The following is a 25,516-nucleotide window of genomic DNA, read 5'->3' as shown; positions in this document are numbered from 1 at the left end:
ACTGTGGGAGTGAGTTCCTGATAACTTTGATCCCTTTCCACACTCTCTTGTGCACTCTTTTGCCCTTCCACCTACTTCCATGGGATGATACAGTAAGAAGACCTTTACCAGATGCCAGCACCTCAATATTGGACTTTCCAGCCTTGAGAACTGTGAGAAATACATTTCTTTTCTTTATAAATTACCCAATCTGTGATATTATTTTATAGCAACACAAAACAGACAAAGATATGTCTCAATCAAAAGATTAGGGGATCCTTCTCTGGAGGACTGAATAGCATCAGAGAAAATACCTTCAGATATTGACATTTTCAGGATCCCCCCCCAAGGAAAAGTTAACTTGCTGTCAGATCACCTTGCATTAAAATGTATTAATCAATGAGCCAGACCCATCATACAAAGTTTCCAATTATTTGTTTTACTCCTTTACTCTTACTTATGAATATTTAAAGAAAGCATCCATTATAAAAAAAAAAAGACCAAAAGAAATAGAAAAATTCATAAGAACAGAGACAATGTAGAAACAGAAGAAAAAAATTTCTATCTACAACTTAAATCTTCAAAAAGATAAAGTATTATGTTCATGAAACAAGAAGAGGATTTTTTTTTAAAAAAGGAACTATCAGAAAGTAAGAATGAACACTTGGAAATTAAAAATAAGACAGCTAGAATTAAAAATTCAATTATTAACAAAAACAGAAAAATACAGTCAATGAAAGACTATATAGGAAGAGTAACTAAAACCAAAGACAGAGAAAACATAAAAGACTATAAATGTGTAGTATCCATCCAGGAAGTGTAATATTCATCTAATACAAGTTCCAGAAGTAGAAAATACAGGAAATGGAGGTAAGAAAATTGCCAAAGAATTCAATAAAAATTTCCTGAAGAACTTAAATTTTCAGATTAAGAATATGTACTAATTGTCCATCCTAGTGAATGAAAAAAGACCCACATCAAGTAACAACATTGTAAAATTTCAGAAAATATCTTCTAACTTTCAGAGAGAGAGAAAAAAGATCACATACAAACAAGTGAAATTAAAAATGGCATTAAACTTCTCAGTAATAACAATGGAAGCTGGGAGCCATTCAAGTTCTCAAATTTTTAAAGGAAAACCATTCTCAATCAAGAATTCTGTACCCTGTCAAACTACCAATCAAGTACAAAAGAAATTTTCGGATGTTCAGTTCTCTAAAAATTTACCTTTTCATGTATCCTTTTCAGGATGCTGATAGAGGATGCGCTCCTGCAAAACAAAGAAGTAAAGAAAAAAAGAAATGAGACCCAGGATGTTAGGGATGGAACATAGATAAGAGGATAAAGAAACATCCTAGATGACTGTGAAGGGATGCATTAAGGTAATACCTATATAAAAGACTTAGAGAGCAACTGTTGCGATGCGTGAAGACAGAGGTCTTAGGAAAAAGAAATAGAAATGGGTAAGTTTTTTGACATGTTTGATGTAGAAAATTTCACTGAGAGGCTGTTGGAGGGTGTGGGAGAATTAGCAATAAGTACACGAAAAAACAAAACAGATCAAAAACAGAGGGAATTATAAAATCCAAGGAAAATAAAAATTTGTATAAGAAAATAAAATTATAGGGGCCGGGCGCAGTGGCTCACGCCTGTAATCCCAGCACTTTGGGAGGCCGAGGCGGGTGGATCACGAGGTCAAGAGATCAAGACCATCCTGGTCAACATGGTGAAACCCCATCTCTACTAAAAATACAAAACATTAGCTGGGCATGGTGGCGCGTGCCTGTAATCCCAGCTACTCAGGAGGCTGAGGCAGGAGAATTGCCTGAACCCAGGAGGCGGAGGTTGCGGTGAGCCGAGATCGCACCATTGCACTCCAGCCTGGGCAACAAGAGCGAAACTCCGTCTCAAAAAAAAAAAAAAAAAAAAGAAAAGAAAATTATAGTTCACTACTTGGCTCAGCAATGAACAATATTTACATTATCATGATAATGTAAACATTGAAAAATGGTTTCTCAAGAACAGTGATATAAGGATATTGGAACAATATGGTGAAGGGAAGCAAATGTAGTAGCCTAAGAACTAAATCCTCATTTATCATAATCATTAGATAAAGTTCAAAATTAATAAATTAGAAAATAGGAATGCATTTTTCTAGTCTTAGAAATATGCAGGAAAATACCCGAGGAAATGGCTAGAAGAGTTGAAAGAGTTTCTAAGAAAAGAAATTAAAGGGTGAGGAGGTGTGGGGCAGGAATAAGCCCTTAATACTATTTTATTAAATGATTTTTAATGATTTTTACCTTAGTTTTAAAAATTGAAGAATATATGCTTCTAGTAACATACACAGAAAAATATAATGAAATAAAACACTTATAATCCTACCTCCCAATTAGCAGGTTAATTTTTCATTGTTTTCATGCTTACACATCTATATGTTTCTTTTTTTTTTTTTTTTTAGACGGAGTTTCGCTCTTGTTACCCAGGCTGGAGTGCAATGGTGCGATCTCGGCTCACCGCAACCTCCGTCTCCTGGGTTCAGGCAATTCTCCTGCCTCAGCCTCCTGAGTAGCTGGGACTACAAGCACGCGCCGCCATGCCCAGCTAATTTTTTGTACTTTTAGTAGAGACGGGGTTTCACCATGTTGACCAGGATGGTCTTGATCTCTTGGCCTCGTGATCCACCCGCCTCGGCTTCCCAAAGTGCTGGGATTACAGGCTTGAGCCACCACGCCCGGCCTATATGTTTCTTAATTAAAATGAGATATCATACCTTCCCACCTATGATTTCATAACATCATTCCATGTTAATATTTAAGCATTTACACCATCATTTAAAATTGTTATATCATATTATTTTCTCTAATCATATCATAATTTATTTAATAAATCTATCATTGGACATTTGTGTTTCCAGTTTTTTACTATTATGAAAGCTTTACAATAAAAAATCTTTATTCATGGCAAATGGCTACTTCCCAGGTATTTTGGGGGGTACAAATTCCTAGACGTGAAATTACTGGACATAAACATATGTTCACTTTTAAGAATTTGGATGTATATTGTCAAACTGCCTCCAAGAAGTTACCAATTTGCACTCCCGCCAGGACAGAGCTTTTGAATAGTATTACTTAAAAAAATTGGCCATGGCGGGGCACGGTGACTCACGCCTGTAATCCCAGCACTTTGGGAGGCCAAGGCAGGTGGATTGCGAGGTCAGGAGTTTGAGACCAGCCTGGTCAAGATGCTGAAACCCCGTCTCTACTAAAAATACAAAAATTAGCTGGGCGTGGTGGCATATGCCTATAATTCCAGCTACTCAGGGGGCTGAGACAGAAGAATTGCTTGAACCTGGGAGGTGGAGGTTGCAGTGAGCTGAGATCGTGCCACCATACTACAGCCTGGGTAACTGAATAAGACTCTGTCTCAAAAAAAAAAAAAAAAAAAAATTGCCAGTAGGATAAAAATTATTGACTTAAAGGTTTATATTTTGAAAAACACAGAAGACAAAAGTAAATTATCTTCCACATTCTTATAAAAACTAGACATTATTGGCTGGGGGCAGTGGCTCACACCTGTAATTCCAGGGCTTTGGGAAGCTAAAGCAGGTGAATCACCTGAGGTCAGGACTTTGAGACCAGACTGACCAACATGGCGAAACCCTGTCTCTATTAAAAATACAAAAATTAGTTGGGCGTGGTGGCGCGTGCCTGTAATCCCAGCTACTCAGGAGGCTGAGGCAGGAGAATCGCTTGAACTTAGTGGATGTTGCAGTAAGCTGACATTGCGCCATTGCACTCCAGCCTAGGTGACAAGAACAAAATTCTGTCTCAAAACAAACAAACAAAAAAACCTAGACATTATCATTTAAAAAAAAAATTTGCTCATGGGATGGAAAGTAGCATTCAATTATTGGTTTAAATATATATTTATATATAATTAAATATACATTTATAAACAGAAAATGTATATACTTATATATGTATATACTTATATATGTTTTTATATAAATATATACAAAAATATATTTATTGTATATATAGGAAAATATTTTAAAAATTAAATATCATATATAAATCCAGCACATTGAAAATTATACAAAATAATCATACTACTTCAAGTACCCAACCCATTCCCCTAGAGGTTAACATAGTTAACAATTTGGTATGCATTCATACTAACTGTCCTGAATTAGTAGAGACGTACCTATATCATGTATATTAACACATATTTTCTACAAAAATAGGATGCTATACTCAGTAGTCTGTACTTTGTATTTTTTAACCTGCAAATATATCCTGTACGTCTTTCCAGATCAGAACTCATTACAGCTCTGATTGGAAGTTATTTGATTACTAACACAGCTCAATATTTTTCATGTCCTCTTGGCCACTTATATTTATTTCTTATTACTTTACTGTTTCTGATTTTTTCTTATTTTTCTGCTGGAATGTTTGCCTTCTTGTCACCAATTTGTAAAAGCTCTTTTATAATAAGGATTATTTAATGTTCCTTTGCCAAGGATACAAAATCACATCATATTTCTTTGAGAAATATGATTACCATGGAGGATCAAGAACGTAGGTTATAGTGTCCTGACAATTCAGAGACTAAACACAGAAGACAGAAGAATAAACATCTAGCAAAACCCATGGGATATTGTTTTCAAAAATCAGCTGCCGCAGTCAGGCCCTCTCTAAGATCGAGTCCATTGGAAATTCTAGGATATTGATATTAACTTGGTCTGTCTTATGTCTGAGCATCAGACTTTCCTATGGGGTCTAGGAAAGGAGATTTAAAAGCAAGTCATATAAAAACACATTGAAAATCAAAGAATGTTTATTAAATAAAAACTTGGGGTTGGCGCACACGATCATGGTTCACAAAGAGCCCAAGGGCCACCATTTGGAAGACACATATTCCACAGGATTCTGGGATTTAGAGACAGGATTAATGGGGAAATGCCAAGGAGAGAGGGACTCTAGCTCAGACTAAGGCAAGAAATTCGTGTTCTTTGTGATCCAAGCACGGAATGAGTTTCCTCAAGAATTGTTAAGATCTTGGATACTGAAGGTATTCCAGGAGAGACTGCATAAACTGCATGGATATCACAGAAGGGACATAACGATGGCACACAGGGACTTATCCATGGAATACATGGAGCAAATGATGTCTACAGTTCTGTCCATTCATGCAATTTGAGGTCTCCACTAGATCTAGGAGTCAGGCAAGATGGTATCTGTTACAGTCTGTCTTGAAATTCAAAGCCCCACATGACCCAGAGTAGTTGGAAATCCTGAAGTAAGCACAGCACTGGAAGATGCACAATGTCTGACCTCTACATTTTGATAGTTTCCACATGACTGCAGAGTTGTCAGGGATCTCCAACATATCCATAGAACTGAAGACTATCAAGCCTTTCCATTTCTTTTGAAAAGTCTTCAAACTACAGTGGTTACTTTTTAAGAAACTGCTGCCAAATACAATTGAGCTAATTGGTTTCTATAAACAGACATGGTTCTAATCAAGAGAATTAATTTGTGTTATATATCTGGACTGTGGGTAGGCATGTACTTTCATCCAGGGATCCCAAAGACTAAACAAATGGCTACATCAACCAAGCCATTAAAAGTGCTCCCTGACTCAGCAAGGTCTGAAAAGGAGAGTTTAAAGTCGAGAGAATGACCTGCTAATGGTTTTAATGTTCGCCTCCAGACTGCTGGGCTAATGGAAGGAAATAAATGTCCATATGATCCAAAACGTTTGAATCTTCTCTACAGTCCCACTGCCAAGAAGTCATCTGGACTCTTACATTCTGTCATTCCCTGTTGGACCCATCTTATTGTCACAAAGTTTCTTTGCATAAAACTGAATTCCACCCGTCTGCAGCTTCAGTCCTCCACGCCAGTACTGCCCTCTGGCCATTCCTACCACCAGCACCCAGAATAAATCAGCTCCCTTTCTGGATTTAAACATAGAAATCTTTCAGCCTTTCAGTCTTCTTTGTCCCAAATTAAACATCCTCTGTTCCTTCAACAGTTCCTTGTAATACAAGATCTTTTTAGAGCATACATCAACTTGGAAAAAATCCCTTAAAAGAAATGAACCCTCAGATTAAACACAATTCTGGTTACCTAGAACAATGTGAATATAAAAAGGCAAATTCTCTCAAAATATTTTGTAAATGGAGAAGAAGACTAAATATGTCAAGGTGATAGCTATTTTAAAGGCAAACAGACAATTAAGGTTATAAACCCTTCAAAAAGGATGCAAAAGGTGATAATAAAAGACTTCAGGAAACTAGCACCTGCTATTGAGAAGCGAAAACATCAGTGGAGGCAGCAAAGGATAAAAGAGAAACTGAAGAGCCAAAAAGCACTTGCACTAAATTAAAACTGTAAATAAAACTAGATAGCACTTCAAGAAAAACTGTTAGACATAGAATCAAATTGAGGATTTCAACTTACAAATAATAGAGCTAGCAGAGAAAATGGAAAAGGAATGTACAAAATTGTAATCAAAGAAATAATGAAAGGCAAATTTATTAAGCTAAAAAATATGTTTCAAAAATAAAGAACACAAAATACAACTCTCAAATATGCCTCCAGGAAGGCTCTTCACATATCAACCCAAATTCTTAAACTGCAAAGATTAAAGCATCATCTGTAAAACCTGTTTTAAAAAAGGAACAGAGAGTGATCATTTGAAAAAGAAAAATTGGCCGGGTGTGGTGGCTTATGCCTGTAATACCAGCACTTTGGGAGGCCAAGGCAGGTGGATCACAAGGTCATGAGTTTGAGACTAGCCTGACCAACATGGTGAAACCCCATCTCTACTAAAATTACAAAAATTAGTCAGGTGTGGTGGTGCATGTCTGTAATCCCAGCTATTCAGGAGGCTGAGGCAGGAGAATCACTTGAACCCGGGAGGCAGAGGTTTTGGTGAGCCAAGATCATGTCATTGCACTCCAGTCTGGGCAACAAGAGCGAAACTCCATCACAAAAAAAGAAAAGAAAAGAAAGATTAGGTTCGTATATTTTGTAGCACATTGTTTGGGTATTGATTCAAGTTCATTATTTTTTTTCTCTGGGAGATGGACAAGCTTTACAAGTGATACTTGAGGCACTGTTCTTGAAAGATATCTTGGCTTGGCGTGGTAGCTGGAATTTAAGCACTTTGGGAGACTGAGTGGGGAGGATTGCTTAAGCCCAGGAGTTTGAGGCCAGCCTGGGCAACATAGTAAGATCCTATCTCTAGAAAAGATTTCGAAATAGCTGGGCATGGTGGTGCACACCTGTGATCCCAGCTACTCGGGAGGCTGAGGTAGGAAGATCACCTGAGCCCAGGAAGTTGAGGCTGCAGTGAGTCATGATCGTGCCACTGCACTCCAGCCTGGATGGCAGAGTAAAACCCTATCTAAAAAAAAAAAAAAAAAAAAAAAGGGGAATCATGCTTGATTCTTTCCCTGTTTCATGCCCCACGTTGATTCAGTCACCAAATTCTGTTGACCTTAGTCCCAAGTGTCTTAATCTCTCACCTCCTCTCCTTTCTGAGTGCTACTGCCTGAGTTCAAACTTTCATTGTGTCTGAAGTACTACAATAGCCCTCAGCCAGACTCCTTGCTCTTCATCAATCTGTCCTCCATGTGGCTGCCAGAGTGATATAACACGTAATTCTAATCACATCACTTTTATTTTCAAAATCTTCCAGTGGTTCCCCTTCATCTTTAGGATAAAGTCTGAGCTCAACAATTATAGTAATGTCAATAACACAATTATGCTAACAACATTACCACTTACTATGTGCCAGGCCCTGGGCTAAGCAATGTACACAGGTTATCTTATTTAATACTTATAATAATTCTCACTTATAAAAAAAGGAAACTGAGGCATGAAGAAGTTAAGTAATCTGGCTAAGAGCACACAGCAAGGAAGTGGCAGAACTGGAATTCAAAATCAGATTAGCTTGCTTGTCTCTGAAGCTGGACTCAGCCATTCCATCCCACTGCCTCCCTGCTGGCCTTGGGATGGCAGTCAAAGCCTTCTGTGATCTGGCCCTGCCTACCTGCCAACGTCATCTCCCTCACACCACACTCCGCAGAACTGCTTTACCTGTTGTTCCCCCAAAGGGCCTTGGTTTCTCATGCCCTTGTGCCTCTGCAGATACTGTTCCTTTGCCTAGTCCATACCCCCTGCCTGCACATCTATCAAATTCCTACTTGCACTTCAGTGAACAGGCACAGTAGTGCACTGGATTAGCACAGAACACTCCCCTCTCCAGATTGTTTTCTCATCTGTGAAAACAATGATAATGATCCCTGCTCAGCTATGCATCAGGGTTGGTGTAAGGCTTACATGTCATTACATTGCGACAATGCTTTGAAAACTATAAAGTTCTATGCAAATGTGCCCAAGAAACATCACTTTTTCTGAAGCAGTGTGAGCTCAGTTGTGTGACCAAATTTGCATGTGGCAAAAGTTTGAAGCAGAAGTCGATTTCTGCCACAAAAAGGAATGAGGGACTGATGCATGGGACAGCATGGATGAAACTTCAAAGCATTATGCTAAGTGAAAGAAGCCAGACACAAAAGCCTACATAATTTCAGATAAATGTCTGATTCCATTTATATGAAATGTCCAGAACAGGCAAATGTATAGAGACAGACAGAAAATTGATTAGCGGTTGTGAGGGCAGTGGGGAAGGGAAATGGAAACTGACTGCTAATGGATAAGAGATGTCTTTTTAAGGTGATAAAAATGTCCTAAAATTAGACAGTGGTGACAGCTGCACAATTTTGTGAATATTCTAAAAACCACTAATGGTATATTTAAAGGGCCAATTTCATGGTATGTGAATTGTATCTTAACTTTAAAAAGAAAAACAACAGTTTATTTCTGCCCAGTTTCACCCTTCTATCCGCCTTTCCTTGCCAGTAAGTAATAACCCCAACTCTGTAAGAAATCTGCTTTTCTCACCTTTCCCCCATTTTTTCTTAGTAAAACCCTATAAGCCTTAGAAGCACATGGAAGGCTGGTTAAAGCATAAATGTCTGAGCCACAAAGTTTCTGGTTCAGGAGGTCTAGGGTGGGGCCCAAGAATTTGGATTTTTAGCCTCCCTCTAGATAAAACCTAGGGAATGCTGAAAGGAGCACTGAAATAGACATCAGGAGACCTGGTTTCCTTCCTGGCTTTGCCATTAATTAAGTCTAGAATTGCACAAGTTGCCAAGGCTCTGGTTATCCCTTTATCTTAACATTGCACTAAATTGTATTAGCTTGTCACTTAAGTCTTCCAGGGATCCCCATCCCTAAAATCCACCACCTTCCTGGATGTACAACTCTTGTCTCCCACCATTGTTCCCAAAAGACTGCTCTCCTGACCAGTTTGGGGAAGGAGGGAAACCAACAGTTTCATCTGTAGATTTCATTCACTTCTCATGACAACCCCACGTAGTGGGAATCCAAAACTCCATTTGGAGGACAAGAAACTGAGGCCTGGAGAGGTTAAAAAACTTCCTCAAAGTGGCCAAGGGGAACCCAAGGTCCATCCTTCTCCTGTTTCGTAATTATCTGTTCCAAAGCTTCTCTGTCTCTCAAAAAAAAAAAAAAAAAATCCCTAGGTAGCCTTTCTTGTGTCTTTGTTCCAATCTTTCCCACTTTCTGGGACTTATTAAAATCCTAAGTAACCATCAACACTTAGCTGAAGCCCCACCACACCTAGGACAGGTTCCTGGCCACCCACCTACCATGTTCCACCAGATTCCCCAATCACAGAGCTGCTGTGTAGTGTCCAGCTCTTCCATACAGCCTGTGACCATCTCCCTTACGCTCTTTGTCTTGTGTTTTCTAACATCATATGGATTCAGATCTTGTTTTCTGCCCCTCAGATTGTGAACTCCTTGAGGAGAGGAGAAAAGTCCCCTGTTTCTTTACAATCCCTGCAGAGCCTAGCAGAATGCCTTCAGTTCAGTCGAGATCTGTTGAATAAATAACGGCAGGTTACAGATGTCTGAAATGCTATGCTAAGATGAGAACCCTAGAACAATAAGCAGCTGTAACTATTGAACCTTCTAAGCCCAAAGGAAAAGCTATTGGCAGATATTTTAGGGAAGTTCACGTTACATTTCTAATGTCAATCATTTGATGTTGCCTTCGTTCATTACCGTGATCATATCTCAGTGAGAGATAATGGGCTCACACAACTGCATGAATTTCTTAAAAAGAATTCAGATTGCAATGATGCTTCATCAGAAAAATGACATTCTTAGAAAGGAAGGAAGGGGGGCTTATCTATTAGACCACATGATTATTCCTCTAAGTGCAATTGCAGCCAGGACCCCAGGAAGGAGTTTCAAACCTCTCTTCCCTAACTCAGGGATCTCAGTCAAGTCTTTCACAGTAACACAGGCCCTGACATTTTAACCTCACAAGAAATTACACCCATGGCCATAAAAAGTAGAGGTAAAGCCAATTGCATATTTTCTTTCTTTCTTTTTTTTTTTTTTTTTGAGACAGATTCTGGGTTTGTCACCCAGGCTGGAGTATCGTGACCCAATCTTGGCTCACTGCAGCCTCTGCCTCCTGGGTTCAAGTGATTCTCTCACCTTAGCCTCCAGAGTAACTGGGATTACAGGTGCATGCCACCACGCCTAGCTAATTTTCTTGTATTTTTAATAGAGATGGGGGTCTTGTTATGTTGCCCCAGCTGGTCTCAAACTCCTGGCCTCCAGTGATCCACCTGCCTTGGCTTCCCAAAGTTCTGGGATTACAGGCATGAGCCACCATGCCCGGCCTGAATTGTTTATTTTCATTTCTTATTTTGGGATAGTACTGCATTTCATTCCTGCTCTGCCTCCATCTTCCCTTCCCTCCTTTAAGCCTCTCTCTACAACAGGAACTCCTCCCCTCTTTTTATTATAGAAAAGGGCTTTGAATACCTGAAAGGGGGTTTATCACAGACCAGAGAAAAAGCAATGCTCACAACTGGTTCTCTAGGTTTACTAAGCCCTTCATTCATGTCCAGAAGCTCTAGTTGCCTGCATCTTCTGCCATCTCACCTTGCCTTGCACAACAGATGAAAAGGAAACGCAGAAGGTGGGAAAGCACCCTGGACCCCCGTCACCCCAGGGTGGCATTCCCCAAATGACAGTTGACCTCGAAATGCCCTCCTGACTTTTGCCATGTCAGCTAACTGCCAGATCACCACACCTGCAACACACACGGTCTGCATAAAACAAATTCTATGATACAGCGCTTCCCATTTTAGCTTCATCCTAGGCAACAGTATTCATTTCAACCGCAGGTTTGATCATTCTGGATGTGTTGTTTTCGTTCTGGTGTACATTAAAATAAATATACAACAATTTAAACAAAAAGCACTCATTCACATATCCACTAAAATAGACTTGAGTGTCATGTGGTACACAGACAAGCCTTTGGGAGCACTAGTTCAGGGCATCGTCATGGCCCTGAGATTTCCCATCTGCCTAACAGGATTAGACATCCCTTAGAAAGGGCTTAGCCTCTTATCTAGATCAGTACAGATGGCCTCTGCATGGCCCTTTGAGAGCTACAGGGTGGCAACAGGAACAGGCAGCTCTAACGGGGATCCAGGCTGTGCCTTTCTCTTGCTAGGAATCTGAGGGGATGGGGACCCAGGCCACTCCTAGTAGAAGACTGGAAGTTGGTCACACAAGTAATCGACTTTACCAGATGAACAGTAGCCCCAGAAAGGATGTGGGAAAGGGCTGAAACTAACACCAATGTCAGCACTAATGTGACCTGCAAGGCCTCACCTCACCATGTTTCTTTTACTGCTGACCCTCAAACAGCCTCAGGGATGGATGGCCAGTGACACTGCTGACTCAGCTGTGGCTGCTGAACCTCTGTCTCCACCCTGGTGCAGAGAAAGAGAACTGTGCAGGGAGACAGGGGACCAGCAATCGGGTTCCTGCTCTGCTACCAGCTGGACATGTGACCCAAGTCACATCCCTTTCCTCCGTGTCTGTTTTCCCACTTGTAAAGGTAAGAGTTACACATGGATAAAATTTGAAAATACTGTGCTCCATGAAAGGAGCCAGTCACAAAAGACTACATATTCTATGATCCCATTCATATGAAAGTCCAGTGGGGAACTCTGCAGAGACAGAAAAGTGATTAGCGGTCACTTAGGGTTGGGGAAATGGGGCATGGAGGGGTGATAGCAAAAGAAGGTTTCTTTTAGAGGTGATGAAAATGCTCTCAGGTTGACTATGCTGATGTTTGTACTATCTGTGAATATACCAAAACCTCTGAATTGTATGCTTTGGATAAGTAAATTGCATGGCATATGAATTATATCTCAATAAAGGTGTTTTACAAAAACAAATGCCATAAAAGGAGAAAAAGAAAGGTGATGGTGTTAGAAACATGCCCTTTCAAATCATAAGTTTCTGATTCTCTTTAAACAAACTACAGTTCCCCAAATGCTTCTGGCCACCAGCCTTCTCATCAGTTTTGGGCAGACTGATGCTCTCTCAAAAGATGTTTTTCCACCCAACAAACATCTGGTCCTATGCCAATATCTGTGAGGAGATGCATCGGCCACAGTGTCTGCCCGCCAGGAGCTCTAACACACGATAGATGGCAATGCCATGAGAGAGGGCTGCACAGAGAGGAGGGCTCAGAAGAAGGGGGATCACCTCCAGGTCAGGGGAGCACCGAGATTGGAGGCTTCTTCATACCAGAAGCACCTGTGCTAGTCCCTAAGCGGCTGATGAGGACCCTGGGGTCTGAGAAACCTACCTGGAAAATCTAAGGGCTCAGACCAAGTGCAATCTATTGGGGCTTTTCTGGGCCCTGCCCTGACTCGGAAGGCTCATACAGACTATTCGGTTCCTGAAAAGTGCTTTGATGGCAGAGGTACAGCTGACTCTGCAGTGACTCCAGGTCTCACGGATACCTTTACTTTCTTCATTCATTCTATAGATATTTATTCAGTATCCTCTATGTGCTTGGCACTGTTCTAGGTCTTGGGAGTCATTAGGAAGAAAAAAGACAAAAGACTACCCTCATGGAGCTTACATTCTAATATAGGTTCTCACTAGACAAGAAACAATGGACAAAAAAGGAAATTAATTAAGACTGTTAGAAAGTGGTAAGTACACCAGTGCAGTGGCTTGCACGTGTAATCCCAGCACTTTGGGAGGCCAAGGCGGGTGGATCACTTGAGGTCAGGAGTTCAAGACCAGCTTGGCCAACATGGTAAAACCCCGTCTCTACTAAAAATACAAAAATTAGCCAGGCATGGTGGCAGGCACCTGTAATCCCAGCTACTTTGGAAGCTGAGGAAGGAGAATTGCTTGAACCTGGGAGGCAGAGGTTGCAGTGAGCTGAGAGTGTACCACTGCACTCCAGCCTGGGCAACAGAGTGAGATACCATCTAAAAAAAAAAAAAAAGAAAGTGGTAAGTACTAGAGGGGAAAAGAGATAGAATGAGCATCAATGCATTGAAGCTGGAGGTCAGGGCTAGGCGGAATTTTATTCATTCTGAGATCTCCCACACATAACTCCAGAGAGCTGTAGGTCTGCCCTTTCTTTGTCACAGTTCTTCCCCAGTGACCTTTCATGTCAACAGCACAGGCCTTGTCATGTCCTGTTCCAATCCCGACTCTCTCAGTCAAATCTCTAGCCAAGGGCTTAGCCATGACACACCTGGACAAATGTCACGATAGGTCCTGTTTCCATTTCTTCCTCTCCGAGTCAGTGCTACTATCCACAGATTCAAAAAACACTCAATGATTACCAACAGTATACCAACTACAGGGGCGGTGGGGGATACTGAGATAAGCAGGCACAATTCTCACCTCAAGGAGTCTGTAGTTTACCAGAGAAGTCAGACATATACACACCTAATCAGAATTCAAAGCAAAATAAAGGAAGTGATCTGCTAGCAACATGAGCAAAGGTTGCAAGGTTTTTGGACCACGGTCTATAGCTTTCAAAGCACTCTTATGGGCAGATGATCTTGTTTGGTGGTCACATCATGATACTCCTCGTTCCCTGCTTTCACAGTGCACTGCTGGGCTCACAGTTCTTCCCCAGCGACCTTACATGTCAACAGCACAGGCCTTGTCATGTCCTGCCTCCAACTCCGACTCTCACTAACCATGTGCTAACCTTGCAGCCTTGGACAAGTTACCGTAGCCTCCCTGAGCCTATACTGTCATCTATGAAATGGGACTGACTTCACCTGCTTCACAGTAAATTAGATAATATATATGAAGTTCTACCAGAATGCACGGCACAAAGAAAGTCCTCAATGACAGCAGCTCTGATGTTATTCTTCATTTCAAAAGGTTATCCTCTTGAAACTTGGCTTTCATCTGTCTTTTTTGTCTTCCTAACTCAATTCCTAAACTGTATTTCTCTCCAATTGCCCTCAGTCCTAACCACTGGGTAATAAATTACTGAATAAATGAATGAATGAATCAACCAACTGAAAATTGGAACGAGGGAGAGAGAAAAGGCATGGACGACTCTCAGGCTTCTGGTTTGGGCAGCTGGGGAGGGTGGTCCCTTTCACCACGAAAGGAAACACCAGAAGAAGGACAGGATTGAAAAGTAAGATGAAGAGTTTGGTTGGGAAATGCTGAATTTGCAGTACTGAAGGACAGTCATCATGTCCAGTAGATAGTTGAAGCTAAAAATAAAAATCTGACAGTCATCAGGTTGTAACTGTGGGGTTGAATAGTTATCCTAAGAGAAGCTGCATATCAAAACTAGGGCCCTGTGCATAAGACCAATGCCCAGGCTCCACCCACCCACCCCAGATGCTGATTCAACTCAACTGGGATGGGCCTGGGCAGGGTTTCTTACAGGAGACCTTGGTAATTATAATGTGCAGCTAGAGTTGAGAACCTTTAGGGTAGGATGAGAAGAGCTGAGGAAGGAATGATGGTGGCACCATGATTTTACAGGCTGAAGAACCTAGGAAGCAATGAAAGGAAACTGAGAATGAATGGTTAAAGGGGCCTGAGAACAACCAAAGAATCCTGGGGAGAAAAAGGCTCAGAAGACTATGCAGACAGTTTGGTGGCTCCTTAATAAGTTACATGTAGAATAACATTGACCTGGCAATTCCACTTTTTGGTACCTACCCAAAATAAATGAAAATAGATATTCAAACAAAAACTTGTACACTAATGATCATGGCAGCACTATTCACAATAGCCAAAAGATGGAAACAAACCAAACATCCATGAACAGACGAATGGACAAACTCCTTGTGATATATCCATGTTATGGAATATTATTCAGCCATAAAGTGGAATGAAATACTGATACATGCTATCACATGGACGAACCTGGAAAACATCTATGCTGAGTGACAGAAGCCAGACACAAAATGTCACATGTTGTATTATTCCATTTATATGAAATATCAAGAACAGACAAGTCTATATAAAGACAGAAAGCAGATTTGTGGTTGCCAGGGATTGGGGGAGAAGGAAATGGAGAGTGACTAATGAATGGATATGGGATTACTTTTTGGGGTGATGAAAAATTTCAGAACTAGGTACTGGTAACAGTTGTACAATGTTGTAAATGCGCTTTATGCCACTGATCTATATGCTTTCACATGGTTTAAAAATGGTAAATTTAATGTTATATGACTTTTACCACAAAAAAGTATATAAGCAACCATGTCAAATACAGCCAAGACAGCCAAAAGATCCATCGGAAAAGGGTCCACAGACTTGGCAATTAGGACCTTCAGATAACCCATTCTCCTTGGCGCCTCCTGTTACTGTACAGCTGCACGAACTATCTGGGAGCTGGGCCAGAAGCCTGTGAGGGTCTTTCCAGCTCAGAGGTTATAAAATCTGGTCGTCTTTAGTGTTTCTTTGCCATTCAATGTGAAGTTATTTTCCTCTCCATAGACTGTTTGGTTATTACAAATGCCCTGAATCTGTTAAAATTATCTCGACAACCATCTGGGCATAATTCAACAAAATTGTGGAATGTAACTTCAAAGTCTAGATTTGTTTTTTTTTTTTTTACTATCAAATGATTCATCTGATGTCATTACACACCAACTAATTTTCAACAGCCTCTGGGCATGTTTGATACCACACACACCAAAACCAAAACCCACAGCAACTACAGTGCTTGGGAAATTCAGACTAAGGACTCCCAGAGTTCTGGCCCATAAGCAGCTGCCTGCCACCCTGGTGGGCTGAGATTTGACTCCACATTTCTGTGTCTGGGGAAGGAAGTCAGGATTACAAACGTATCACACTAATAAACAGTAACAACCACCACCACAGCACAAGCAAGCGAGAATGGCTTGCAGGGCTGGTGGGCCCAAGACATGCCTCGCAGAGCTCTTGCCCATGACTGTGACATCAAGACTCTGTCCTGGCTTTGAGGTCCCTTTTCTGAAAGTCCTCACCCTTTTTGTAGACTTGTTGCTGGCCATGGGCTTGCAGGCCCCTAGACTCTGCATTTTTCAGTTTCAGTCCCTGGACACCAGACTCCACTTTACAGGGTCTACAGCCATCTCAGGTCAAGGGATTTAGTCCAAAAGTCAGAGCAATTCATTCCATTAGATCCTCTTTCCTCCGGGATCTGTGCTGGGTGTGGTAGAGGAGATTGAGATTAAGCAGACACAGCCCTTGCCCTTGGGGTGTTAATCGTGTTATAGAGAAGACAAGCCACATAGAAAACTCCTAACCAATATAAGGCAGAAAGTAGGGCCCATAAGAAAGGAATGTCTAAAATGTTGTAGGGAGTCTAGGAAGAGTTCCTGCCAACAGCAGGGCAGTGTATGTCTTGCTCAGCTCTGCATGGGGCTTAGGAAAGGCTGATTGCTGTCAGACGGCCAAGAATTCCAGGTGCCACCTGCCAATCAGGACCCTATGCAAGGGTTCAGGCCAATGGGTCACTCTGGCTGTCTTAATTAAGCCCTAATTAAGCATTCTGCCCGGAAACCTCTTCTCCCTCCTGTAGAGCTGCCCAGTTTACAGCAAATAATTCAGGGAACCGGGTCAGCTGTTAGGAGATGGCAGCCAGTAGGAGCGGCACTGGCAGCTGCGAATGAATGCCAACTTGATTCAGAGATCACTGAAAACCACAGGGCCCAGGAACTCAGAAATTCAACCCAAATTAAGCATTCTGCCCTCTGTCCCTAACCTCAGTAGAGAAAAGTGTCCAGTTTGGGTCATCCCATTTTAAAAGTACATAGAGATGATCAGGGCTGGGGCTTCTGCCTAAGGAAAACACTGTGCAGCAAGATGCTCCTGGGGCACAAGCTCTAGGGATGAAAAACAGAACAACTGGCCACAGGAGCACGTTTAGGTAAGTTACAGCATGTCCTCTTCCTTGAATTTCCAAAAAACGAGAGCCAGAAACCATGTAATATTCCACAAAAAGTCTGTGATTTAATGTAGAGTATAAACCATAGGCCATAAAGCTGTATCTTTGCTCTGGGTACAACTGTAAAAGTGATGCTGGGCACAGGCAGGCAGGAACACAAAACAAGAAGTTTGATCTCATAGATGCTGGGTTTAGGCAGCCAATTCTTTTTGGTTTTATTTTAATTCCCATTGTTACTGTTTGTGCAGCAATAATATCTCTTTTTTTAAAAAATTATACTTTAAGTTCTGGGGTACATGTGTAGAATATGCAGGTTTGTGACATAGGTGTACACGTGCCATGGCGGTTTGCTGCACCCATCAGCCCATCATCTACATTAGGTATTTCTCCTAATGCTAAGTGATACCTCTTTTAAGGATCAGAGAGATGATCTGTGAAAAGTGAATCAAAGCTTTAAGAGTTGAAGCAAAGGTTCCCCAGGGAGTGGCAACAGGACAGGTGAACACACACTGGCCTGAACATCAGCAGGTGCACAGCTCGTTTGCCCTGGTGCTGCACGCTGTTTGGCTTTTCAGCAAGTCTCTTCTAATACCTCCATTTTCACCTCTAGATCTAGAAGGATTCTAAGGCCCCTACCCCAAGTTCATGATTCTGACTGGTGGAGAGGTCATATCAGAGGTCTTATCTATTCTCTCATGTGCAGATACTGACCAGCTCACACTGGGAAGCCCCTTGGCACCTACATCATGAGCACCATTAAACACCCTACTCTCCCCACTTCCCAAGCGCAGAATCCAGGCATCCACCTGAGGGTCTTTGTACCCTCCCCGCATATCCAACCACTTTCCAACTCCTATAAGTGTGACCTCCTAAATATCCCTCAAGTTTCTACTTCTTTCCATCCCCACCACCATCACACACATTCAGACTGGCATGACTTTTTTTTAGACAGTCTCACTCTGTCACCCAGGCTGGAGTACAGTGGCATGATCTTGGCTCTCTGCAACCTCCACCTCCTAATTTCAACTGATTCTTGTGCGTCAGCCACCCAAGTAGCTGGATTACAGGCATGCACCACCTGTAAAAATACAGGTTCATTTTTGTATTTTTAGTGGAGATGGAGTTTCACCATGTTGGCTAGGCTGGTCTCAAACTCCTGACTTAGGGTAAGCCACCTGCCTCAGCTTCCCAAAGTGCTGAGATTACTTACAGGTGTGAGTCTCCACTCCCCACCAAGATCTCTTTCTTATATGGATCATGGTAGCACCTGGTCTCCCTACCTTCAGTCTTGCTCTTCTTCCAATCTATTTCACAAACCACAGAGTAATCTTTCTCAAAGATGAAAATCTGACCTTGTCACTTTCCTGTATAAAACTCTATAATGTCACTGCATAACTTTTAGGATCATTTTTTTAGGGACCATGGTGTGAATTCTAGAGCCAGACCTCTTGGGCTCTGATATGGTTTGGTTTGGCTGTGTCCCCATTCAAATCTCAACTTGAATTGTATCTCCCAGAATTCCCACATGTTCTAGGGGGCATAAGGGGGAGGCAATTGAATCATAGGAGCCAGTCTTTTCTGTGCTATTCTGATGATAGTGAATAAGTCTCATGAGATCTGATTGGTTTATCAGGGATTTCTACTTTTGCTTCTTCCTCATTCACTCTTGCCACTGCCATGTAAGAGTGCCTTTCACCTCCTGCCATGATTCTGAGGCCTCCCTAGCCATGTGGAACTGTAAGATTAAATCTCTTTTTCTTCCCAATCTCAGGTATGTCTTTATCAGCAGCATGAAAACAGACTAATATAGTAAATTGGTACCAGTAGAATAGGGTGTTGCTAAAAAGATACCCCAAAAAAATGGAAGCAACTTTGGAACAGAGTAACAGGCAGAAGTTGAAACCATTTGGAGGGCTCAGAAGAAGACAGGAAAATGTGCGAAAGTTTGGAACCTCCTAGAGACTTGTTGAATGGCTTTGACAAAAATGCTGATAGCGATATGAACAATAAGGTCCAGGCTGCAGTGGTCTCAGATGGAGATAAGGAACTTATTGGGAACTGGAACAAAGGCGACTCCTGTTGTGTTTTAGCAAAGAGACTAGTGGCATTTTGCCCCTACCTTAGAGAGTTGTGAAACTCTGCACTTGAGAGAGATGATTTAGGGTATCTGGCAGAAGAAATTTCTAAGCAACAAAGAATTCAAGAGGGGACTTGGGTGCTGTTAAAAGCATTCTGTTTTAAAAGGGAAACAGCATAAAAGTTCAGAAAATTTGCACCCTGACGATGCAACAGAAGAGAAAAACCCATTTTCTAGGAAGAAATTCAAGCCAGCTATAGAAATTTGCATAAGTAGCAAGAAGCCTAATGTTAGTCCCCAAGACAATGGGGAAAATTTCTCCAGGCCATGTCAGACATCTTCACGGCAGCCCCTTCCATCACAGGCCCAGAGACCCAGGAGGAAAAAGTGGTGTTATGGGCCAGGCACAGGGTCCTCATGCTGTGTGCAGCCTAGGGACGTGGTGCCTTGTGTCCCAGCTGCTCCAGCCATGGCTGAAAGGGACCAATGCACAGATTAGGCCATGGCTTCAGAGGGTCGAAGCCCCAAGCCTTGGTAGCTTCGATGAGGTGTTGAGCCTGCGGATACATAGAAGTCAACAACTGAGATTTCGGAACCTCCACCTCGATTTCAGAAGATGTATGGAAATGCCTGGATGTCCAGACAAGTTTGCTTCAGGGCAGGGTCCTCATGGAGAACCTCTGCTAGGGCAGTGCAGAAGGGAAATGTGGGGTTGGAGCCCACACAGAGTCTCTACTGGGGCACTGCCTAGTGGAGCTGTGAGAAGAGGGCTACCATCTTCCAGACCCCAGAATGGTAGATCCACTAAGAGCTTGCACTGTGAGCCTGGAAAAGCTGCAGACACTCAATGCCAGCCCGTGAAAGCAGACAGGAGGGAGGCTGTATCCTGCAAAGCCATGGGGGTGGAGCTGCCCAAGACCATGGAAACACACCTCTTGCATCAGCATGATCTGGATGTGAGACCTGGAGTCAAAGGAGATCGTTTTGGAGCTTTAAGATTTGACTGCCCCACTGGATTTTGGACTTGCGTGGGCCCTGTAACTCCTTTGTTTTGGCCAATTTCTCCCATTTGGAATGGCTGTATTTACCCAATATGTATACTCCCATTGTATCTAGGAAGTAACTAGCTTGCTTTTGATCTTACAGGCTCATAGGCAGGAGGGACTTGGCTTGTCTCAGATGAGACTTTGGACTGTGGACTTTTGGGTTAATGTTGAAATGAGTTAAGACTTTGGGAAACTGTTGGGAAGGTATGATTGGTTTTTAAATGTGAGGATATGAGACTTGGAGGGGACAGGGTGAAATAATATGGTTTGGCTGTGTCCCCACCCAAATTTCAACTTAAATTTTATCTCCCAGTATTCCCATGTGTTCTGGGAGGGACCTAGATGGAGGTAATTGAATCATAGGGGGCTGGTCTTTCCCATGCTATTCTCGTGATAGTGAGTAAGTCTCATGAGATCTGATGGGTTTATCACAGGCTTCCACTTTTGCTTCCTCCTCATTTTCTTGCCACCACCATGTGAGAAGTGCTTCATGCCTCCCGCCATGATTCTGAGGCTTCTCCAGCCATTGGAACTGTAAGTCCAATTAAACCTCTTTTTCTTCCCAGTCTCAGGTATGTCTTTACCAGCAGGGTAAAAGCAGACTAATATAGGCTCAAATCTCCGCCACGCCACTTGCTAGATCTTTGACTATGGGCAGGCTACTTCACATTTTGTGCTTTGATTTTCCCACTTACAAGATGCCAATAACAATAGTACCTCCTTATAAGGTTGTTGTGAGAATTAATGAGGGAATGCATGTAAACAGCTTGGAACAGCACTAGGCATATGATAAGGCCTTCCTAAGTGGTAACTGCTGTTATTATTTATGGGACTTCAAGGACCAACCTGTGCAGGCCCCACTTCCCTCTCTAGCCTCTTCACTTTCCTCTGTTTTACTGCTCTCCACTTCCCAGGAGGTTCCAGACCTAGAAAATCTCTTCCTTTTTTGTTCATGGCACTGAGCCTTTGCATGTGCTGTTTCATTGCCAGGTACACCCTTCCTGCTGCTGGCTTCCCCAGTTGACTTTTTAAGCAGGTTTACTGAGATATGATTCATATAGCATACAATTCACCAATTTAAAGAGCACAAGTCAATGGTTTTAGTATATTTATAGAGTTGTGCAACCATAACCACAATCCATTTTGAAGCATTTTCATCAATCCAAAAAGAAACCTCATATTCATTAGCAGTCCATGTCACCCTAGTTGTCTCCCTGCAAGCCTAGGCTAACTAACCTATCCCAGTAGTTTTGTTTTGTTTTGATACAGAGTCTTGCTCTGTCACCCAGGATGGAGTTCAGTGGTGCCATCTTGGCTCACTGCATCCTCTGCCTCCCATGTTCAAGCGATTCTCCTGCCTCAGCCTCCCAAGTAGCTGGGATTACAGGTGCTTGCCAACACATCTGGCTAATTTTTGCATTTTTAGTAGAGACAGGATTTCATCATGTTGGCCAGGCTGGTCTCGAACTCCTGACCTCAGATGATCCAGCCTCAGCCTCCCACCCAAAGTACTGGGATTACAGGTGTGAGCCACCGTGCCTGGCCCCCAGTTAGTTTTTAGGTCTCAGTTTATATCCTACTTGTTAAGTCTTCTCTGACCTCTACTCTGGGTCGGTGCTCTCACAGTACCCAGTATTTTCCCTCTCTCAGACTATATTTGACTGTTTACTTCTATATATCCCCTGCTAGAATATAAGTTCCACATTGAGCAGGGCCATGGTTTTCTGATTTACCATGATTTTTCAGTTCCTAAGAGATGTTCACTAAATACTGATTGAATGACTAAAATCAATGGTGCTAACTAGCCAAAGCCCAAGCCTATAAAGACAGCCCTAGTGAAAAAATCAACAGCAACAGAGCTGTTGATTTCTCTACTACAAATACTAGAAGTAACAACATATTTAAAAATTCATGACATTCAACTTTCCTACAGCTATTCCCATTAGAGCCATCACTGAAGTAAGGCAGATCCTTGCAAAATGAGTTTGATTTAGGCACTTTAACAAAGTAAGTCCTTGAGTGAGAGGGAAAACAGCTCCGGAAGCTGAGTGGGAAAAGGTAAGGAAGAGCCTTTAGGTGATCAACAGGCTTTGCTTGATACTTGTAGATTTTATGTGATCTAGCATTACCAGGTCATTACTGGATAAAATGAAAATAAATACATTTTGTTTAAAAGAAAACGTTAAAAAGAAAAGAAGGAAGAAATTAGTTCTGGAAGTTTCCTACAAAGCCATTCTGTTAAGCGATTTTCATTTTCCTGTAGATTCCCCATTATAACATTACAGCTGCATTCCCCAGACAATAATCTAGGCCCTGGATGCTTATTTGAAAATCCAATGATTATAAGAAGAAAGGCAATTACCTCCCAATTAAACATTAAGACAATTTTTCAATCTATCAACAAACTGCTGCAAAACAGTTACAAAATAAAAACAACAAAAGTCTCCCTCTCACGTACTTCAATCTACTTCATACGCTGATGGCAGATTAGCTTTACTGAAAGCACAGCTTGGTCATACCTCCCCCTTATTCAAAACCCTTCAACGGCTCCCCATTGCCTTCAGGATAAAGAACAAACTCCTAAGTGAGTATTTGAAGATTCTTCTCCTTTTGACACTGACCTACTTACATGGCCTCATTTCTTTCTAATCATCTTCACATAACCCCTACCCTCACAAATTGCACTGAGCCTCCCGCCATGCTTTGATCTTCTTGCACCTTTGCCTAGAATGTTCTTTACCCACCCCCAAACTCTCAGTGTCAAATTCCACCTCCTTTTAAGCTTCGCCCAAATGCTGCTGTCTTCATGAGGTCTTCCCTGATGTCCTCCTCCCTCACACATGCTCTCTACCACCTCTAGGCTTCCACAACCCATTTACTATAAAAGATGATTCTCATGTATTAAACACTGGCTAGCTTGTATTATAGCTATTTTTGAACATGTTCTCTACCTCCTGATAAACTCAAGTACCTCTCCGGCAACACTTAACATGTACCATGCAAATACAAGGTACAAAAAAATCTGCAGAATGAATAAAATAACAAATGATGGAAAACCCAGCACAATACAGTTAGACACAGTCTAATTTATCACTGTGCTTAGAGAAGTAGCAAGTTTTAAACATGGAAAACACACCTCAGTGGTTGAGACTTTTTTTTCTATCTGCAAACCTGTTTCTGTTGAAATCCCGTTTACTTTCATTATTGGCCCACCTATCTTTCAGCCCTGCTAGGTATGTGTGTATAGTGGTAATGCAGAGAAGCAGAGTAGAGAAATGGAGTCATTATTCAAAGCTGGCAGCAGCAACAGAGAAACTCTCTTCGGTAAAGAAAACTCAGAATCCACAAAAGAGACAAAGTGGATCACTGCCCTGGGTGTCAAACACATGGAGAGTGTGACTTAGGCCATGGCAGGCAGTGGTTCTCTAACTTCACTGCCTATCTGAGCACCTGGAGGACTTGTTAAAACACAGATTGCTGGGCCCCACCCCCAGCGTTTCTATAGGTCTGGCGTGGGGCTGAGAGTTCACATTTCTCACAAGCTGTCGGGGAATACAGATGGGAATCACCCTTGAAGAATCATCAGTGCAGATTATCAAATGAATCAAGCAAGTCAAGGTCAAGGGATCAGCTGCGGTATAACATAGCCATTTCTAAAACTAGAAGATTCACTTTAATTAAATTAAGGCATACAGAAAAGTTAAATTAAATAGTGATTTTTTTTCCCTTCTCACTCACTTGTAATTCAGAGGCTAAATTCTACAGAGCTGACCAGAGAGGCATGGACAAGGAGGTTAGGGGACCTGGGTGCAAATGTGATTCTGTCACTAGTTAGCTGTGTGACAAAAGACCACCCATTATCCTCTCAGGACACCACCTAAAACAAAGACTTATTCAACCTGAAAGTCTCTAGTTTGGGGTCTCACATCCCATGATCCCCCAATTTTGAAAACCTGTTGGCAATTTAGTTCCAAAGGCATTTAATGATTATCTTATTTATATATAAAATGATTAGGGATACTGCCTTTTGAAAACACAAAACCAATGTGAGAAATAATTACCAGTTAAATTTAAGGAGAGCCCATAATAAATAAATTGCAATTATGAAGGTTGAAAGAATCTCACTCAAACAGGTTTCATAAAGGATACATGCTCAAGAACAAACATACCATGGAAACAGATTTTTTTAAGATATGGAGAGGATATCACAATTGAAAAGAACCAAAACAGCTCCCTTTCCAAGAACAGTCTAGGGAAAGCAGCACACGTTACAGAATCAGAAAACACCAACTCACCCGTGGCGCAGAGCTGAAGGGACTCTTCCACGGAAAGAAATTTGCACGTCTTTCCCCTGCTGGCACCTCCCCTCCATCCCAGGACACTGTTTCTGGGCCTCCCAGCACACAGCTATTTTTAAAGATAAACGGCCACATTCCCAAGATTGCGGCCACAAGAATGTGAATATCAAATGACCTTCCCATAGCTCATCAATAAGCTCAAGCAAAACTGACCGCCAGGCCATGTGGGCAAAGTTGGGTGGTATCTCTGTGGCACAGGCCCCCTCCTCACAGGACCGTGACCCTCCTCATCTGCAGATACTGGGCAGCTGCAGTTATGCCTTTCAACACGTGTCTGGCTTCTCTCCTTTCAGCACGACAGGCACAGGAGTCCTGCAGATCCCATTCTCATCCTCAAGACCTCAACCACTTGAACCAGTCAAGACAGGAAACCCTAGAGGTCCTTGATTGGCAAACCGGCTTCCTCTGTGCCAAGGGCAACATAGAAGATGACACCCACATGAGGCATCCATTTTATAGTTGTAGAGTTGATTCTGTGCCACGTAATACTTGGTCCCCTGCTAGTTCTGCTCAGTCGTCTTCAGTTGAAGTCAATAGCAATGGCATTAGCTCACTAAGCCTCACAGCATCCTAGGGAGGTAGGTCACCTCCAAGCACATTATCCCCCCTTAACAGATGGGGAAATGATGCCAGAGGAAGATTAAATAACCTGCCCAGCCTCACATAGCCTGCCACAGGTGGAGCACAAGACGGTTCCAGCCC

At 42.0% G+C, this 25,516-nt stretch overlaps 1 protein-coding gene across 3 annotated transcripts in view; it reads right to left on the bottom strand.

Annotated features, from left to right (window-relative positions):
* The window catches only part of FRMPD1 (FERM and PDZ domain containing 1), a 102,701-nt gene that overhangs the window by 60,767 nt on the left and 16,418 nt on the right, over window positions 1–25,516 (bottom strand). The window contains exon 1 of one of the 3 annotated variants that reach the window (XM_032240100.1): window positions 24,752–25,437. The exons of 1 other annotated variant lie outside the window; for it this stretch is intronic. The gene's annotated coding sequence lies outside the window, so the exon portion shown is untranslated. Of the gene's footprint in view, window positions 1–1,206; window positions 1,255–24,751; window positions 25,438–25,516 lie in introns of those variants that run through there. One more of the 3 variants, XM_032240102.1, reaches the window with a different exon arrangement.

The sequence above is a fragment of the Sapajus apella genome, unplaced genomic scaffold (genome assembly GCF_009761245.1).
Source record: "Sapajus apella isolate SASKATOON/1434 unplaced genomic scaffold, GSC_monkey_1.0 scaffold46, whole genome shotgun sequence".
Lineage (NCBI taxonomy): Eukaryota > Metazoa > Chordata > Mammalia > Primates > Cebidae > Sapajus > Sapajus apella.
The sequence above is the reverse complement of the archived record's forward strand: the minus strand, read 5'-3'. Positions and strand labels throughout refer to the sequence as shown.